The following is a 21,469-nucleotide window of genomic DNA, read 5'->3' as shown; positions in this document are numbered from 1 at the left end:
ATCCAAACACACTATTACTGAATTGCTATTGCACATCGTTAACTATTCACAACTCAGAAATAACATATCAAGCATTGGCCAGGAATAAGGTTGATAGCAACTTGCCTAACTTTGACAAAAATCAGAAGAAACAGCCTGCAAAGTAATGAGAATATATTGTTTTTGTTTGCTTTACTTTTTTATGCATTATAGGCTTTATCTAGTGATAATTACATATCTAGATGGGTACCTTTCTTTGTTTGAACATAGAGAAGGCAAATGATAGAATAACAGATCCCAAAAATCCCGTTAGAATGTCACCAGCTCCAGGATTAGACGATGAGTTTGTAAGGTAATATCCTATGAATGTCGAAAGAAGAATCAACAAAATTATATCAAAACTGAGTAATTACATAGATGTTAGTGTCTATTGAAAGATTTGCACCACACTCAGCAAAATAAAAGGGAAAACCATTTAGTGCCACAATTTTACATTAACTAGATATAGACCCGTGGAGATAAAAGGAAAATTGTTTAAATTAAAAAATATTATTTTGTTAATTAATAAATAAATTTTATATAATTTTTAATTATGTAACATAAGTTTGATATTAATTTTTTACTACAAATAAATTTATTATTGTTTGTAATAGGATTTGTAAAGAAAAAATATTATTATAAATATTTTTTATATTTATATTTATATTTATATAATATTTCATCCTTTATTGTTTTTCTTAGATTTAAATTAAAAAATAAAAGATTCAAGTAAATAATCTTTTAAAAAGTACATAATTAAAGGTAATATATCCAAATAAATATTTTTTATATATAACTAAATTACAAAACAATCTACTTTAATATTTTATCAAATTAATAAATTAATAATAAAAAATTTACATATATCCATTATTTTCAAATATGTAAGTCAGTTTCTTTAATTGTTGTTTAAAATTAATATTAATAAAAAAATTATTATTTTTCATATTAATGAATATAAATGTCAATTAATAATAATTATTATATTTTGACAAAAAGCAATTTTCTAATAATGATTTGTAATTAACATTAATGTTAATTACTATAATATTTTTTTAAAATGGAGAATTTAATCAAATTAAATTTTTTAAATAGTAAATTAATGATTGAATATTTTAATTTACAATTAATATTAATTAATATTGCTTCATTTTTATTTATAACTAAAATTAATTTGTTTGTAACTGAATATTTAACAAAATTTAATCTCTTCATTAATAAAATCATTAATTCTTATATAATGACATATTAAACGTAATTTTAAATTATCATAGTTTTGTGGAAAAAATATTTTTATTAGTATAGATAAAATGTGTGACAAATAGATAATAGTGAGAGAAAAAAAAAAGATGAAAAAAAGTAGTACCTGACGAAAATTATTATGTGAGATGAAAATTAAACAAAGCAGGTAGGAAATAAATTAGATAAAATTTGGAGAGATGTAATACATAGAAAATAAAGAAAAAATATGATAGAAGATAGAAGTTTAGAGAATCTGTCACATAGACAAATATGCTAACATGTTAACATGTAAAACTAGTTTTATAATGACATGACGACGTAATAGAATATAACTCAACTTTTATATATAAATAAGTTTAGAGAATTTATCACATAGACAAATATGCTAACATGACAACATCTTAAATTAGTTTTATAATGACGTGCCGACCTGATAAAATGTAACTCAACTTTTATATATAAATAAGTTTAGAGAATTTGTCACATAAACAAATATGTTGACATGACAACACCTAAAATTAGTTTTATAATGATGTGTCGACGTAATAGAATGTGACTCAACTTTTATATATAAATAAATAATGATTTATAACATTAATATTAATATTAATTACTATAATATTTATTATTTTTTTGAAACAGAGAATTTAATCAAATTAAATTTTTTAAATAGTAAATTAATGATTGAATATTTTAATCTACAATTAATATTAATTAATATTGCTTTATTTTTATTTATAATTAAAATTAATTTCTTTGGAATTGAAAATTTAACAAAATTTAATCTCTTAATTAATAAAATCATTAATTCATATATAATGACATATTAAACGTAATTTTAAATCATCACACATTATTGTTTTGACCAAAAAAATGTTTTTATTATTATAGATAAAATGTGTGACAAATTGAGAATAGTAATATAAAAAAAAGAAGAAAAAAGTAGTACCTGACAAAGATTATTATGTGAAATGAAAATTAAACAAAAAGCATAAGAAATAAATTAGATAAAATGTAGAGAGATGTAATATATAAAAAGTAAAGGAAAAATATGATAGAAGATAAAAGTTTAAAGAATTTGTCACAAACAAATATACTAACATGACAACATATAAAATTAATTTTATAATAACATGTCGAAGTAATAGAATGTAACTCAATTTTTTATATATAATAAATAGATAGATAGATGTTGTTACCAGACCATAAATCAAACAAATTAAGGTGAGTTTTGCTCCAGATTAAACATTTTCCAATAATCAATTGTCATACTAAGTTTATGATTAATCACATTTGAACATGACTTAGAATGGAAAAAGCTTATAGTAACACATGTTTAAATTTGTTTTCACTCTTCAATCTTTTAAATTTAAAATAAATTTATTTTAGTCCCTAAATTTAAAATTGATATTCGTAGATTTTGTAATTTCAAAAAGAAAAACTTGTTTTAATCCCCAGGACCTCCTAATAATACCACTGACAAGGAAAAATTAAGTAAATTAAGTTAATTGTGCAACATCAATCAGATTTTATATAATATTTTTGCGAACAATGATTCAAGTAAGTTTTGAGTGAGAGAGATTTATTTAACAGATTCTTCAAGGACATTTAAGTAGAAGGACTAAATAAGCTTTTTTCAAATTACAAGGTTAAAAAAATATTAAATTTGAGAGAAAAAAACAAATTTATTCTAAATTTAATTGATTCTCATTTGATTTACCATGCTGCTTCAAAAACAATGTTGGGACACAAGGAAGATTTTTTCCTTTTGATAAAACTTGCCTCATAACGTTCAATTTTAGCTTTTGCAATGATTCTTATCTAAAACCAACAAGCTCGTAATCGTATACGATATATAAAGGGCTTCTCCATCGGCTCAGCATCTAACAATTCTGTCTTCACAGCTTTCCTTACACCTATAGCGGTCAAACCAGCCACACAAAGTGTAGCTAGCCATCCTCCAACTGCACAAGATTAACAAGTCTCAACTCTCATCATGAAATCGTAACAAACATTTAGGGCATGTTTGATTCACTTTCCAATTTTTTATTAAAAAAAAACATTTCTAAAACAATTTTGTGCTACTCACCAGTCAATTTCTCACCTAAAAATCTTTTTTTGAAAGCTCATATTTAATCACACTCTGATCTCCACTCACTCACATCAAGAACAAACATCGTAGGTAATCTAATAACGGCCCGATAACATGACTAGTTAATGTCAATGATACTAGACTCTAATATTATGTTAAAAAGTGAATTATCAACCTAGCTTAAACTTGAGAAAGATTATTCTTTAATTATATACAGGTCATCTCATTAAGGATCTCCAATAGAGAATATGCTTCATCATATTCTCTGAATATAGAACAGAGGGAGCCATCTCTGAATGAACATAAAGCCCGGTTGGAAGAACCAGACCATATGGTGCAATTGCTAAGTGTGTTTGTTTGTCTTACGCAAATCTCACTTTCCAAGGCAAATTGAATGCCTATCCCACTCTCACGCATTCAAGGTGAAGCACCATGAAATCAAATACGCCCTGGAGCTCAAGTCTCATATACCAAAGGCCAAATCTTATCAATGTTGATAATATTTGGAGGTCATGGCATGTTTTAGTGGACAATGTGTGCAAATATTGTTAACATCCAGTGACTCATTATTGTTCCTTTCTTGTCATACATTCATTGGATTTGTCTTCAGTTTGATAAAATATTTGACTCCTCAATAGCTGTTGGCTGGATGTTAAGTAATAAGGATTAATTTAGATTCAAATATCTCTACTTCGTGTTCTAATTAATTAGACGTGTTTGTATAAAAGGCTATTTTTCTATAAACATAAAGCAGAAACAAATTTTACACAGCTAGCTATTGTCATCTTCGTCCCTTAGTGGATCAATTGTTTTCTTTTTCTCCCTAACAAAATGAAGTCAGTTTATTTTTATCGTAAATAACAGTGTGTTCATTCTTAAATTATACAAAGTTAATTTATGCCTTTTAACAATTGTGTTGAGAAAACTTGAATATTTAGAAAATGAAGCAAACACTTTTTTTTATTAAAAATAAATTAATCATTTGATTTAACTATTATTTTTGGGTTTATTGTTTCCATCAACTAAAATAATCAACTATCAATAATATGATTTTAGGCTTGAACTTTAATGTTGTTATTGTAATTAGATATGAGAATATATGTTAAATTAAGTTAGATTTCAAATATACATGTCAAGTTTGTTTTATAAAATTAAAGTCTAAGTTTGTTAATTTATTTGTTGTAAATTTTTTATAAGTTTGATCTGATCCTTTTAAAAACTTAACATATTAATTTATTTATAAATTTATTTTATATTAATAATATTAAATAAGACAATACATTTTATTATGTTTAACCATACTAAATATTGTCTTTAATTTCGATGAATTAAGTAATTGAATCTTATATATAGAGTGATAGTAGATATTAATTTATTTATTAATTAATATTTTAATAATATATTTAATTAGTTTTAACTTTGTACATGAATAAAAAATTGTTAAAATTTTTTGAATTCACCATTTATGATTTCACAAGTTTTTGGACAACTGATCTACATTAAACGCGATTTATTCGTTAATTGGTTTTTTTAAGACATACATATCATAAATTAACAAACAATACACAAGAAAGCAGCATATTATATAAAAGCTTGGAGCAGGACAAATAAATGAATTAAGTATCATGGTGGTCTCATTTACAAATAATTGAACATGTCGCGACCTCTTTTTTGGTGACTTCAATTGCTGCAATTGAACATGTAAAATTGATACACAAAAGAGGATTAACAGAAATTGAAAAATAAGACAAACATTGATATGGCGGTGATTTTGTTTTGGTGGTGCTCTGATTTGTTGTGGATCAATTTTAGTTACTTGAAAGTTCCAAATCTCTAGAAGCTTTATTTGCTGCTATGTAAGATTGTATAAATTAAAAGCTGTCTCAATGAAGGAAAAGCAAGAATTCAATACCTCAGAATCAGAATCTTCCTCAGCAATTGTATCCCACAGAGCCCACGCACGAATGCTGCATGCAAAATCATGCTCCTCATACTCTTTCTTTCTTTTAACTTGTAATGATATAATTCTAAAATACTATTTTTCATTTCAATGCACATTTTTTCAATCCTAAAATATTTATCTTGTTTTATTATTCTATTTATCTTCTCGTCGAATATAATTCATCCTATCATCAACATGTGCATCAGAACTTGTTCAATATTAAGCATTGTTCCTGCGTAGAAACACTCCTCTTGTCGTTCTTCCTTCTTGATCTTCTGAGTCTTCATTCCGACCGAATACGTCTCCGAGGGGTGGGGAGGGTACCTGCAAAGGCACTCCAACGATCAAGTGAGTATTCGGTGTAGAGCAATAAGTGCTTTTATATTGGATAAATAAGTACCTCATTTATGTCACATCACCTGTGTATTTATAGTGACACAATTGGGCCTGGTGGGCCTTCAGTCTTGAGAGATGGGTAATATGTAATCAACCTTAATCTCTTCTTAATCTTGCATGGTAATTAGTAATTAGTGCATAATAAGTATGTAATTTGCCACGTGTTTATCATGAGCTCTCCTTCTCTTTGGGTCTTCGGCTAAGCACAAGGCCGAAGGGGAAATCGGCCTAGCTTGGGGCCGAGGAGGTGTTCAACTAAGTTCCTTGCTGAGGGGTTTCTTGAACAGTTTCAGATTCCTTCTTTGTGGGTCTTCGGCCAAGCACAAGGCCGAAGGGGTGTTCGGCCTAGCTTGGGGCCGAGGAGTTTTTGTTGGGTATTCACTTCTTTTCATGAGCAGGTCTTTGTTGAAGTCCTCGGCCAGGTACAGGGCCGAAGGGGTGTTCGGCCTACCCCAAGGCCGAGGAAGTGCTGCTTGGCCTAACACCGAAAGGATACTTGGTTCGTCCTTGGCGGTGGCTAAGGTGTTCGGCCCAACCTCTAGCCGAAAGGGGGGGGGTTTCATCGGCTCGGGCACCCCCTTCGGCCTTTTATCTGACCGAAGGGGTGTTAATTGGGGTGCTTTATCGGTTCAGGCACTCCTTTCGGCCTATTGTCTGACCGAAGAGGTGCCTACCAGTACACTACCCCCCCGAGCCCAAGGATGAAAGACGAAGGGGTTTCATGTGTTGAAATGGTTCGGGATTTTTTAGGGTTTTTTGGGGAGGCGTGTTCTTCAGGAGGTGTGTCGTTTTGATAGTGACTGTTGCATGCCATGGCCGCCTTTGGGTTTCGTGCCCTAGAGTTATGTCTATTCGCCTTTCGGGGCATTTATTACAAGACTTTTGGGTTGCCGTACATGGTCTATATAAGGTGTTGAAGTGGGGCTTCATTCTTCACTCCTTCTCTACATTGCCCTCGTAGCCTTTCTTCTCTGAGCCGAATACTTCCCAAAGGTTCGTTTTTTGTCTTTGATCCATTTTTGTGATAATGGCCACCGAAGGTGTCACATTGTCGTCAGGGTCTTCGGCCAGTGATAGGGTGTTGGCGCAAGATGCCGAAGCCGAGATGTTGGCTTTCAACGCTGAGGTGGGAGTAGTTGGGGGTCCCAGTGAGTTGGGTCCGGACCGTAGTGGGGGAACGGGGAGCTCTTCATCCGGGTCAGAATTGCCTGACGCCGAGATGAGCCTTGGGGATTATAGGCAGAAGTATCCTCCGTGCGAAATCCCCAGGTACGATTGGGTTGATGGTGAGGTGGCGGCGTACTTCTCTCGTTTTCATGAGAGGGCTGCCGTGATACGTCTTCTCGGTCTCTGCACGATGGGCCGATGCGAATGTTGGGATCCTTACCCTATTATGTTGCGTCGGTGTCGGGCCGAAGGCCCAGGGGAACTTGATCTGGTTTTCCTTGCGAAGCGGGAGGGTCAGGGAGATTTCTTCTACATGTACGAGTGTTTCTTCCGAGAGCTCGGGATGTCGCTCCCCTTCGACGAATTTCAGATGGGGGTCCTTCGCGTGTTGAACGTGGCCCCGACCCAATTGCACCCGAATGCATGGGCTTACATGCAAGCGTTCAGGGTGTTATGTAAATACCATTACATAGAGGCAACCGTAGGTTTATTTTTACATTTTTTTTGTACGCATCCATCCAATAAGACTGTGAAGTGGCTCTCCTTAATTCGGAATCCCGACCGACCACTTTTGACGCCCTTCACCTCGTCCTTTAAGGGTTTTAAATCGGGGTTTGTGAAAGTGATCATAGACCCTGTAGCCGGTCGGAATTATTTTTATGATGCCGAGCAGAAGCCCCTTTTTCCTTTTTACTGGACCCGACAGCCTCGGAAATACGATGACTTTCCGGAGGATATGATGACCGAAGCCGAGTTATCGGCTTTAAACGTTCTTACGGGACTGCCGAAATGTATCCCCTCTCGGTTTTTGGTGTTGCTGCCCAAGTCATCTCGTCCTCGTTTTGATTTAGAGGGTATGTTTTGTTATTTCTGATTGATTGTTCTTGTTAAGTTGATGTGTGACTATTTGATTTTTGCAGGTTGGATGGCGCAACAAGGTTTGGGACTGTCCTATCGGCAATTGATGAGGGGCAAAGCCCCTGCCGGGACCTCCGCCGAAGATCATCGCAGCGTGGTGATTGACGAACGACCACAAGTCGGGGACGCTCCTCGGCCAACCCTCCGGGTAATCACCCTTCCTGATCCCAAGAGTAGAAAAAGAAAAGACAAAGGGAAGAGGAGGACCGATGCCTCAGGTACAGAAGTGTCTCGGCCGAAGCAACGAAGGGTAGAGGGTCCTTCTACGGACTTGGCCATTCCTTCGGCCATTGTTGCTAAAGATTTCCTTTCGGAGGAGATTCGGCCGGCCCGGATGATGGCGTGGGACCTTCTATCGGCCCAAGGGCATGTCATGCTTGACTTGGCCACTCCTTCAGCTCAATGGGCGATGGCTTGCGAACTGCATGTGAGAGCCACCGCCATATTCCGGAAGATGGCTTTGGAGCCAATGGGCGATTTGCACAATCTCCAGAAGAGCCTGGAGGATACCAAGTCGGCTCTGCAGCAATCCCTATCGGCACAAGAAGCTTTATCTGGCGAAAGGTCATCATTGGAGGCCGAGGTTGCCCGATGGAAGGAGGCTTACGGGGAGTTGGAAGGCTGACTGTTGGCGGCTGAAGATGCTAAGCGTATGCGGGTGGAGAAAGTGAAGGAACTCAAAGCTGAAGCTAAACGAGCAAAGGCCGAAGTCGATGCTGCGATGGAATCCTTCCGAGCTGAATGTGGAGAGAAGATCGTGAGGGAACATGAGGAAGGCTTTTGGCATGCGGTTCGGCAAGCCAACCATTTCGGCACTTTTCCCGCAGACTTTTCTTTTGCGCTGAGCAAAGACTTCTTTCGAGGAGAGTTCATGGACTTTGCTAATGCGCCAGATGACCTTGAGCCGGATGAAGCGGCATCGCCCCGGTCGGCCCCCGTAGAGGATCCAGGGACCACCGTGAATGATGACGAGGAGACTGAGCAAACCACTAATGCCGAATAGGCAGTTTTTGTTGTTTGTTGCTTTTTGTTCGTACATCTATTTTGTTTATGATGTATAGATATAGGGTATACTTTTGTTTTTTGATTATTGTTGGCCGTTTGGGCCATAGAACCATTGTACCCTTCGGCCGTTATAGCCGTTTTGGCCAAAGAGCCTTTAATGAATTTCGTTTGTTTCTCGTTTGGATATTACCTTCTCTCTTGCTATGTGGTTATGTATCGAATTTTGTTTGAATTTTGCTTGGAGTTCTTTAAATAACCGAACCGAGTTCTCATCCTTGGCCGAACAAGGGTGTTCGGGAGGGATTTGAGTTTTCAACCTTGGCCGAGCGAGGTGCTCGGGAGGGAATGGTATATTCTTCTTTGGGCGAGTATTAATACTCAGGAGGGAATGAAGTCTTCATCTTTGGCCGAGTGAGAGTGCTCGGGAGGGAAAGCATTTTCATCTTCGACCGAGGTGGTACTCGGGAGGGGATTGCTTGTACAACCTTGGCTGAGATGGTACTCGGGAGGGAAAGCATTTTCATCCTTGACCGAGGTGGTACTCGGGAGGGGATTGCTACTTCAACCTTGGCCGAAATGGTACTCGGGAGGTAACGAAGTCTTCATCCTTGGCCGAGTGGGAGTGCTCGGGAGGGAATTCTTTTTTCATCCTTGACCGAGGTGGTACTCGGGAGGGGATTGCTACTTCAACCTTGGCCGAGATGGTACTCGGGAGGTAACGAAGTCTTCATCCTTGGCCGAGTGGGAGTGCTCGGGAGGGAATTCTTTTTCATCCTTGGCCGAGGTGGTACTCGGGAGGGGATTGCTACTTCGACCTTGGCCGAGATGGTACTCGGGAGGTAATGAAGTCTTCATCCTTGGTCGAGTGGGAGTGCTCGGGAGGGAATTCTTTTTTCATCCTTGGTCGAGGTGGTACTCGGGAGGGAAGTGTTTTTCATCCTTGACCGAGCGAGATTGCTCGGGAGGGATTTCGTGATTTTAACTTGTGACTAAACTGGGCAAGTGAAAGTTTGCTCAAAAAGGAGCTTGTTTCATTGATATGGTGCCTCGTTAAAAACCTTTTCTCAGGAAAACCTCTTTTCACATTTTTCTAAGAGGAGAAAACCCAGAAAAGGAAAAGAGTACACCGAAACAAAATTACATGATATGTTAGCTAAAGTAATGTTTCAAGTGTGTTGCATTCCAAGTGCGGGGTATAACCTTCCCATTGAGTTCTTCTAGTTTATAAGCCCCGTTCTGTAGGTCGTGCCTTATCCGATACAGTCCATCCCAATTGGGTGCTAACTTCCCCTGAGATTTATCTTTTCGCGCTTCCCCTGTGACTCGTGTTAAGTCTCAATTTTACCTCTTTTTGGATGAGACTTATACAAGATTTAATGATCAAATTCTTCCATTCTTTGTATCATTGCATATAATTGTTCTCATTTTGGTTTCTCTTGTATATGCAGGTATTCAAGTAGAGAATTGAGGAAAAAAAGGGTTAAAGGAGTGGAAAACAAAAGAATTAAGGAGCAGAGCAGGCAACCGCGCCAGGCGCCGTATTAATCTCGCCGGGCGGGCATAAAATAGAGTACTCTCAGCCTTTGGGAACCTCGCGCCGGGCGCAATTTATAATTGCGCCGGGCGCAATTCAAGGCCGAGAGCACATTGAGCATCAGGGGAAGCCCGCGCCGGGCGCGAAGTGTAATGCGCCGGGCGCAATAACCCTAATTTGTCTCCTCGGGCTGCATAAAAGGAAAATGTCGAGGGTTTTCTCCCTCATTCGCCCAGGGGCGCCTCCAGGAGCTCTGCAGGAGGGATTCTCAGGCTTCGGGAGCCTCCCACGGTGGATCATTCCTTCGGTTCTTCCTTTCCTCTTCCATCTCTATTTTAGTTTTCCCCTCTTTGTTTTGAGAGGTTCTATCCATTGTATTGGGGTTTTGATGTAACCAACAAACTCTATTGTAATCCCTTTGTGTTTAATGTTATATATGTTTTGTTTCATTCCTTGTTGTGTATGATTCCATGCTTAATGCTTGCTTTGGCTTGATCACCCTTTGCATGATTTAAGGTTTCATTGAGTATTGGAAAATATCCTTGAAACTAGTTTTGAACATGTGCCTAGTGGGAATTGTACCTAGGGATAGGGCTTGACCCATTAGTAGTCTTAAAACCCTAACCGGTAATGCAGGTGGAGGTATTGAGTACTCAAGGGATTGATATTCAATATTTTGCACCTAGGCTCTTTCTCTAAGGAATTAGGTCTGAGTAAATTTATGGTTGACTGAACAATGAATGTAACAAGAGACATAGGATTCACTAGTGTTTCTTTGGTGAAATCAAACCCCCACAACTTCAAGTGTCCATTTTGCCATTTCTCACCTCATTTCATTTCTAATCCATTTATTTGTGTTTTAACAATTCCAGTAGTTTTGTTCTTAAATTCACATTCATATTTATTGGGATTGTTCTCAAGTCACAAGTAGCCAATGAATGCTTAGTTTACCTTCTAATCCCTGTGGATACGATATTTTTACTACTTGTACGGCCGGTACACTTGCCGTGTTTGAGTCCGTTGAGGGAAGTAACCTAATCTATAATTATAAATAAAAGTACTTCAACGGAATTCTCAACAAGTTTTTGGCACCGTTGCCGGGGATTAGAATGGCAAATTGAGTATTTATAGCTATTTGTGACTTGTTTGTTTATATGTAAATATGTTTTGTGTTATATGTTGTTTGTGTTATGTATTGTTTGTGTTATTTGTTAAGTGTGTGAATCATGTTTGAAATGAGTAAATATAGGTTATACTTTGTTTGGAGTGTGAGATATGAGGTAATTCTGGTTCTGGTTGGTTAGAAGGTTCCCTTCAAAGCAAATTTAGGCAAAATGTAACCAGTTCAGAGTACCATGCCCGGCGCGAGTTTGTGCTGCGCCCGGCGCGGTATCAGAATTTGAACCTCGTTGGCCTTTTACTGATATGACGCCCGGCGCGAGTTTGTGCTGCGCCCGGCGCGAGCACTCTCCTGAACCTATATTTCTCTGTTTTCAAGCATGTTTCTTTGTGGTTAATTTTGGTCTAAGGTTGTTCTTCATTTTTGATATAATTGTATGGTCATCATTGTATACAATGCTCACCATGTTCTTCATGATTATACTCTTTCACAACTTCTGGTTACTAGGACTTGCAGGCATATACTGGTTGGCCTGGGGACCAGGCTTCTAAATGTGGGGGAGTGGAGCTGCTGATGCAGATGCGGTTGAGCACTTACTGAGGAAGATGACCAAATTTGATGGAAATAGATGAAGCTCACCTTAGTTCACCTCTGTTTGCAATTTATTCTTCTGTTGTTATTTTCAGTATTTTAATTGTTTTTGGATTACTCTGGTTGGTACATCTTTTTGAATATCCTGCTAGAGCATGGTTTTTAATCTTGTTGAATACTTGTTTTGTATGTGATCAATTTTGGATTGAGGTTTGCTTAATGTTTATGGTGTGTGTACTTTAGACATTTTCAAGTCATACTAGAGCTTTAGTTCATGATTAGTTGCATACGGGTTTCAATGTTGATCATAGACTGAGCTGAGTGTGATAATCTGTGGATGCCAACCGAGTGAGGTCTGAGCCTAAATACTGATGAGAGAAACTACACTTATGTTGCATGATAGACTTTGCTTGAGTTTCCCGGGTGGTTTGCTAGTGTAGTGTATTTACATGATCAAGGCATTTCTATATTTTGATAACCACCTAAGCCAAAAAGCCATATTTATTTTTCTTTTGACCCATATCTTCCTAAGCTTAAACACTCAACCTTCCACTTATCCCAACTTTGAAAAATTAACCATAAATCCTTGTTTTGGTTAAGAGAGTATATTGATGACATCAAATAAGTTTGGGGGAGTTGAAGAATGAAGAAATTTGAGAAAGAAGAAGTATGTGGTCAGTAAAAAAAAAAAAAAATAAAAAAAAAAAATAAAAAAAAAAATAAAAAAAAAATAAAAAAAAATAAAAAAAAAAAAATGAAATAAGATGCAAAAGTGTACAGATGCATCATATAAAGGCTAATGGCTGGAATTGGTTGAGGGCATGTGCTAAAATGATACATTGGGGTATGGAGAAAGAAATTATTGAAGAAATTTCAAGTACTCTCTTAAGCTATAGCACCCTTATTCCTTGAAAAACCATGAAACCGCTATGCTTGACCCTAATTACCTTAAATTGCCCTAATAAAGCCCTTGTGATAAGTGCCTGCATGTGTATTACCATTGGTTTCATTTGGAAACGAAGAGCAAAGTTGAATCCTGTGGCGTGAGTAGTAGATATGAGAGAAACACTCACCCCTATACACTAGTGTGCATATGAGAGAAACACTTTCCTAGTGAGGATGCATTCATAGATAGTCATTAGCTTTTCTCAGTTCTTTGATCTCTTTTGAAACTTTTGTTTGCACATTGTCATGTTCCATTGCAATAATTGTGGCTGAAAATTCGTTTAAGGTTCATGCTTGTGAAATGAAATTGTAAGTGAACCAAGAATAAGGAATTTGACACACATGCATTGCTTGTTATCTGCTTGATTAATTACCTTTTGCTTGAGGACAAGCAAGGTTCTAAGTTTGGGGGAGTTGTTAAGTCTCAATTTTACCTCTTTTTGGATGAGACTTATACAAGATTTAATGATCAAATTCTTCCATTCTTTGTATCATTGCATATAATTGTTCTCATTTTGGTTTCTCTTGTATATGCAGGTATTCAAGTAGAGAATTGAGGAAAAAAAGGGTTAAAGGAGTGGAAAACAAAAGAATTAAGGAGCAGAGCAGGCAACCGCGCCAGGCGCCGTATTAATCTCGCCGGGCGGGCATAAAATAGAGTACTCTCAGCCTTTGGGAACCTCGCGCCGGGCGCAATTTATAATTGCGCCGGGCGCAATTCAAGGCCGAGAGCACATTGAGCATCAGGGGAAGCCCGCGCCGGGCGCGAAGTGTAATGCGCCGGGCGCAATAACCCTAATTTGTCTCCTCGGGCTGCATAAAAGGAAAATGTCGAGGGTTTTCTCCCTCATTCGCCCAGGGGCGCCTCCAGGAGCTCTGCAGGAGGGATTCTCAGGCTTCGGGAGCCTCCCACGGTGGATCATTCCTTCGGTTCTTCCTTTCCTCTTCCATCTCTATTTTAGTTTTCCCCTCTTTGTTTTGAGAGGTTCTATCCATTGTATTGGGGTTTTGATGTAACCAACAAACTCTATTGTAATCCCTTTGTGTTTAATGTTATATATGTTTTGTTTCATTCCTTGTTGTGTATGATTCCATGCTTAATGCTTGCTTTGGCTTGATCACCCTTTGCATGATTTAAGGTTTCATTGAGTATTGGAAAATATCCTTGAAACTAGTTTTGAACATGTGCCTAGTGGGAATTGTACCTAGGGATAGGGCTTGACCCATTAGTAGTCTTAAAACCCTAACCGGTAATGCAGGTGGAGGTATTGAGTACTCAAGGGATTGATATTCAATATTTTGCACCTAGGCTCTTTCTCTAAGGAATTAGGTCTGAGTAAATTTATGGTTGACTGAACAATGAATGTAACAAGAGACATAGGATTCACTAGTGTTTCTTTGGTGAAATCAAACCCCCACAACTTCAAGTGTCCATTTTGCCATTTCTCACCTCATTTCATTTCTAATCCATTTATTTGTGTTTTAACAATTCCAGTAGTTTTGTTCTTAAATTCACATTCATATTTATTGGGATTGTTCTCAAGTCACAAGTAGCCAATGAATGCTTAGTTTACCTTCTAATCCCTGTGGATACGATATTTTTACTACTTGTACGGCCGGTACACTTGCCGTGTTTGAGTCCGTTGAGGGAAGTAACCTAATCTATAATTATAAATAAAAGTACTTCAACGGAATTCTCAACAAGTTTTTGGCACCGTTGCCGGGGATTAGAATGGCAAATTGAGTATTTATAGTTATTTGTGACTTGTTTGTTTATATGTAAATATGTTTTGTGTTATATGTTGTTTGTGTTATGTATTGTTTGTGTTATTTGTTAAGTGTGTGAATCATGTTTGAAATGAGTAAATATAGGTTATACTTTGTTTGGAGTGTGAGATATGAGGTAATTCTGGTTCTGGTTGGTTACAAGGTTCCCTTCAAAGCAAATTTAGGCAAAATGTAACCAGTTCAGAGTACCATGCCCGGCGCGAGTTTGTGCTGCGCCCGGCGCGGTATCAGAATTTGAACCTCGTTGGCCTTTTACTGATATGACGCCCGGCGCGAGTTTGTGCTGCGCCCGGCGCGAGCACTCTCCTGAACCTATATTTCTCTGTTTTCAAGCATGTTTCTTTGTGGTTAATTTTGGTCTAAGGTTGTTCTTCATTTTTGATATAATTGTATGGTCATCATTGTATACAATGCTCACCATGTTCTTCATGATTATACTCTTTCACAACTTCTGGTTACTAGGACTTGCAGGCATATACTGGTTGGCCTGGGGACCAGGCTTCTAAATGTGGGGGAGTGGAGCTGCTGATGCAGATGCGGTTGAGCACTTACTGAGGAAGATGACCAAATTTGATGGAAATAGATGAAGCTCACCTTAGTTCACCTCTGTTTGCAATTTATTCTTCTGTTGTTATTTTCAGTATTTTAATTGTTTTTGGATTACTCTGGTTGGTACATCTTTTTGAATATCCTGCTAGAGCATGGTTTTTAATCTTGTTGAATACTTGTTTTGTATGTGATCAATTTTGGATTGAGGTTTGCTTAATGTTTATGGTGTGTGTACTTTAGACATTTTCAAGTCATACTAGAGCTTTAGTTCATGATTAGTTGCATACGGGTTTCAATGTTGATCATAGACTGAGCTGAGTGTGATAATCTGTGGATGCCAACCGAGTGAGGTCTGAGCCTAAATACTGATGAGAGAAACTACACTTATGTTGCATGATAGACTTTGCTTGAGTTTCCCGGGTGGTTTGCTAGTGTAGTGTATTTACATGATCAAGGCATTTCTATATTTTGATAACCACCTAAGCCAAAAAGCCATATTTATTTTTCTTTTGACCCATATCTTCCTAAGCTTAAACACTCAACCTTCCACTTATCCCAACTTTGAAAAATTAACCATAAATCCTTGTTTTGGTTAAGAGAGTATATTGATGACATCAAATAAGTTTGGGGGAGTTGAAGAATGAAGAAATTTGAGAAAGAAGAAGTATGTGGTCAGTAAAAAAAAAAAATAATAAAAAAAAAAAATAAAAAAAAAAATAAAAAAAAAATAAAAAAAAATAAAAAAAAAAAAAAATGAAATAAGATGCAAAAGTGTACAGATGCATCATATAAAGGCTAATGGCTGGAATTGGTTGAGGGCATGTGCTAAAATGATACATTGGGGTATGGAGAAAGAAATTATTGAAGAAATTTCAAGTACTCTCTTAAGCTATAGCACCCTTATTCCTTGAAAAACCATGAAACCGCTATGCTTGACCCTAATTACCTTAAATTGCCCTAATAAAGCCCTTGTGATAAGTGCCTGCATGTGTATTACCATTGGTTTCATTTGGAAACGAAGAGCAAAGTTGAATCCTGTGGCGTGAGTAGTAAATATGAGAGAAACACTCACCCCTATACACTAGTGTGCATATGAGAGAAACACTTTCCTAGTGAGGATGCATTCATAGATAGTCATTAGCTTTTCTCAGTTCTTTGATCTCTTTTGAAACTTTTGTTTGCACATTGTCATGTTCCATTGCAATAATTGTGGCTGAAAATTCGTTTAAGGTTCATGCTTGTGAAATGAAATTGTAAGTGAACCAAGAATAAGGAATTTGACACACATGCATTGCTTGTTATCTGCTTGATTAATTACCTTTTGCTTGAGGACAAGCAAGGTTCTAAGTTTGGGGGAGTTGTTAAGTCTCAATTTTACCTCTTTTTGGATGAGACTTATACAAGATTTAATGATCAAATTCTTCCATTCTTTGTATCATTGCATATAATTGTTCTCATTTTGGTTTCTCTTGTATATGCAGGTATTCAAGTAGAGAATTGAGGAAAAAAAGGGTTAAAGGAGTGGAAAACAAAAGAATTAAGGAGCAGAGCAGGCAACCGCGCCAGGCGCCGTATTAATCTCGCCGGGCGGGCATAAAATAGAGTACTCTCAGCCTTTGGGAACCTCGCGCCGGGCGCAATTTATAATTGCGCCGGGCGCAATTCAAGGCCGAGAGCACATTGAGCATCAGGGGAAGCCCGCGCCGGGCGCGAAGTGTAATGCGCCGGGCGCAATAACCCTAATTTGTCTCCTCGGGCTGCATAAAAGGAAAATGTCGAGGGTTTTCTCCCTCATTCGCCCAGGGGCGCCTCCAGGAGCTCTGCAGGAGGGATTCTCAGGCTTCGGGAGCCTCCCACGGTGGATCATTCCTTCGGTTCTTCCTTTCCTCTTCCATCTCTATTTTAGTTTTCCCCTCTTTGTTTTGAGAGGTTCTATCCATTGTATTGGGGTTTTGATGTAACCAACAAACTCTATTGTAATCCCTTTGTGTTTAATGTTATATATGTTTTGTTTCATTCCTTGTTGTGTATGATTCCATGCTTAATGCTTGCTTTGGCTTGATCACCCTTTGCATGATTTAAGGTTTCATTGAGTATTGGAAAATATCCTTGAAACTAGTTTTGAACATGTGCCTAGTGGGAATTGTACCTAGGGATAGGGCTTGACCCATTAGTAGTCTTAAAACCCTAACCGGTAATGCAGGTGGAGGTATTGAGTACTCAAGGGATTGATATTCAATATTTTGCACCTAGGCTCTTTCTCTAAGGAATTAGGTCTGAGTAAATTTATGGTTGACTGAACAATGAATGTAACAAGAGACATAGGATTCACTAGTGTTTCTTTGGTGAAATCAAACCCCCACAACTTCAAGTGTCCATTTTGCCATTTCTCACCTCATTTCATTTCTAATCCATTTATTTGTGTTTTAACAATTCCAGTAGTTTTGTTCTTAAATTCACATTCATATTTATTGGGATTGTTCTCAAGTCACAAGTAGCCAATGAATGCTTAGTTTACCTTCTAATCCCTGTGGATACGATATTTTTACTACTTGTACGGCCGGTACACTTGCCGTGTTTGAGTCCGTTGAGGGAAGTAACCTAATCTATAATTATAAATAAAAGTACTTCAACGGAATTCTCAACAACTCGCCATACTAAGTCCCCTGCGTGAAACTGACAAGGTTTTACCTTCGTTCTGATCTTCCTAGCTGCCCTAGTTCGGCAAGCTTCCATATTGACCAGGGCCGACTCGCGTGTTTCATCAACTAGGTCCAGTTCTATGTTGAGAGCTTCTCTGTTGGTATCATCTTCAAATTGTTGTCGTCGAAGTGAAGGTTCCCCGACTTCTACCGAAATCATGGCGTTGGTACCATAAGTCAACCGAAATGGGGTCTCTCTGGTAGAACTTTGGGGAGTACAGCGATATGCCCATAGAATCTCTGGTAGGTGATCCGGCCATGAGCCCTTGGCTTGCCCGAGTCGTCGCTTCAATTCTTTGAGGATAACTTTGTTTGCAACTTCGGCCTGTCCATTGGATTGGGGATGCTCAACTGAAGTCATTTTGTGTTTGATGCCTAACTCTGAAAGGAAGTCATTGAAGCGTCGGTCGGTGAACTGTAAACCGTTGTCGGTGATCAAAGCGTACGGGATGCCGAAGCGTGTGACCACGTTTTTCCAAAAGAACTTCTGGACGTTGTTGGCCGTTATGGTGGCCGCTGCTTCGGCCTCAATCCATTTAGTGAAGTGGTCTACCACTACGATGAGGAACTTCACTTGTCCTTTGGCTGGTGGGAAGGGTCCCAATATGTCCATGCCCCAAATGGAGAAAGGCCAGGGAGTGGCGATAGAATGCAACTCTTCTGGAGGTTGACGTGTTAACGGACCGAATTGTTGGCATGGTTGGCACTGCCGAACGAATTCGGTGCAATCAGTGGCTAGGGTCGGCCAATAGTATCCTGCACGGATGATTTTGGCTGCGAGGGTTCGGCTTCCCGAGTGAGTTCCGCACACGCCTTCATGGACTTCTCGGAGAACGTAGTGTGCTTGTTCGGGAGTGAGACATTTCAGCAGTGGTGTCGACAATCCTCGCTTATACAATTCTCCGGCAATTAAGGTGTATCGTGCTGCCTTAACTCTCAATTTTTTAGCTTCGAGAGGATCCTCGGGTAATTCTCCAGTTTGAAGGTGATGTGTTATGGCATCCATCCAGCAGTGGTTTCTTGGTTCGACCTGTAGACACTCAACTTCGTTAACGCTCGGGCTCGGAAGCTCTTGCTGTATCATACTTCGCAAATGGCTGGTTTTTTGGTGCTAGCCAGTTTGGCTAGCTGGTTGGCTCTGGTATTGTGTTCCCGGGGAATGTATGTGACTTGGACGTCCTTGAAATTGTTTCTTAGTTTCTGGAAGGCATGGAAGTACAAAAGCAACGTCGGTTCTTTAACCTGGAAAGTGTCGTTGACTTGCCCTGTCACCACTTGCGAGTCGCTGAAACATTGGATTGTTGCAATGCCCAAATCGTTTGCCAGTCTCAATCCTGCCAGGAGGGCCTCGTATTCTACCTGGTTGTTAGACGTTTTGAAACCGAACCGTAGTGACTGTTCGATCACTAATTTGCCTGGGCCTTCCAAGATAATGTCGGCACCGCTACCCTGCTGGTTTGACGATCCGTCCACATGCAGGGTCCACAGGTTGGATTCGGGAAGCGCTTGTGGGGTGAATTCGTTTACAAAATTGGCCATGCTTTGCGCTTTGATTGGTCCTCTTGGTTCAAAACGAATGTCGAACTGTGACAGCTCAATGGACCATGTGACCATTCGTCCTGCCAATTCCGGCTTGCGCAAGACTTTAGTTATGGGGCTATCTGTTTGGACGAGCACCCGGTGACTTTGGAAGTAGTGTCGGAGGCGTCTAGTAGTGTGAACAAGAGCTAAGACCATCTTCTCGAGGTGTTGATATCTCGTCTCGGCGTCTTGTAGCACTCGGCTAACGAAATATACCGGCATTTGTTCTGTTTTTTCTTGCACCAAGACAGAGCTGATGGCTTTGTCTGAGACCGATATGTATACGATCATGTCCAACTGAGGGTCTGGTTTGGTCAGCAACGGTGGAGTTGCTAGTGTTGTCTTCAAGTCTTGAAAAGCCGACTCGCATTCCTTGTTCCACTAAAACTTGGTAGCCTTTTTTAGTAGGAACATTATGGGCTTTGACTTTTCGGCCATGCAGGGGAGAAAACGAGCCAATGAAGCGATGCGTCCAGCCAGCCTTTGCACCTCTTTTATGTTGCGAGGGCTTTTCATGTTGATAATAGCTTGACATTTGTCGGGGTTGGCCTCTATACCTCTTTTTGACAACATGAATCCCAAAAATTTTCCGCCAGCTACCCCAAACGTGCATTTTGCCGGATTTAATCGCATATGGTGACGCCTTACTTCCTCAAATATCGTGTTGAGGTCTTTTAGGTGATCGCCGACTGAAGTGGACTTGATCACCATATCGTCCACATATACTTCTAAACATGTCCCAATCTGCCGACGAAAAATCTTGTCCATGAGGCGCTGGTAGGTCGCTCCTGCGTTCCTCAAACCAAAAGGCATTACCCTGTAACAAAAGTTGGCCGAATCGGTGATGAACGCAGTTTTTGCCTCGTCCGGGGGGTACATGGGTATCTGATTATACCCTGAGTAGGCATCCAAGAAGCTTAACATGTGGTGACCGGCTGCTCCATCAACCAACGCGTCAATGTACGGAAGGGGGTAGGCGTCCTTTGGGCATGCTTTGTTGAGATCAGTGTAGTCGGTGCACATTCGCCACTTGCCATTCGCCTTCTTGACCATCACTACGTTAGCTAACCAGGTTGAATACTTGACTTCCCTAATGAATCCTACATGTAGCAGTTTAGTCATTTCTTCTTTTACTGCTTGGGATCTTTCTCCCCCTATTTTCCTCTTTTTCTGCGCAATCGGCTTGGCATCTCGGCAAACCGAGAGTCGGTGGTAGTGGAAGCTAGGGTCGATGCCTGCCATATCAGCTGCTGTCCAGGCGAACAAGTCGGAATACCTCAGCAAGACTCGCTTAATGTCCTCTGCGTCATCATCTGTCAATTGGGAACTTAGGTATGTGACTTGATCCTCCATTTTTCCGAGCTGGAACGGGATTGTTGTTTCCGTCGGCTCGACCCTATGTTCGTCCTCTATTCTGGGATCAAGTTCTAAGCCCCCCATCTTGTATTGACCAGTATCTCCAATGACGTTGACGTCTCGGCGTCGGGTCGTCTTCGGAGTCGGTTGTACCTTGAGACTGGCAAGGTAACATTCGCGGGCTGTCTTTTGATCGGCATGTAGTGTAATGATCTTGCCTTCTTCAGACGAAAATTTCATTGCCAAGTGGGGGGTAGAGACGATGGCTCTCAGCCTGTTCAAGGAAGGTCGACCTAAGAGGATATTATACGACGTGTTAGCACTCACCACAACGTACCGTACTTTGATCCTTCGTCTCTGCTGGTCGTCTCCGAAATAGGTGTACAGGTCTATTGTTCCCCTTGTGTCCACACGTTCACCTGAGAATCCCACCAAAGGTTCATCGTAAGGTGTCAATTCCTGTTCGGGGATGCCGAGCTGCTCGAAAGTCTTCCAGTATAAGATGTCAGCCGAGCTTCCCTGA

Source organism: Cajanus cajan, chromosome 11, assembly GCF_000230855.2.
Source record: "Cajanus cajan strain Asha chromosome 11, NIPB_CcT2T_4, whole genome shotgun sequence".
Taxonomy (NCBI): domain Eukaryota; kingdom Viridiplantae; phylum Streptophyta; class Magnoliopsida; order Fabales; family Fabaceae; genus Cajanus; species Cajanus cajan.
This window is presented reverse-complemented; position numbering follows the sequence as displayed.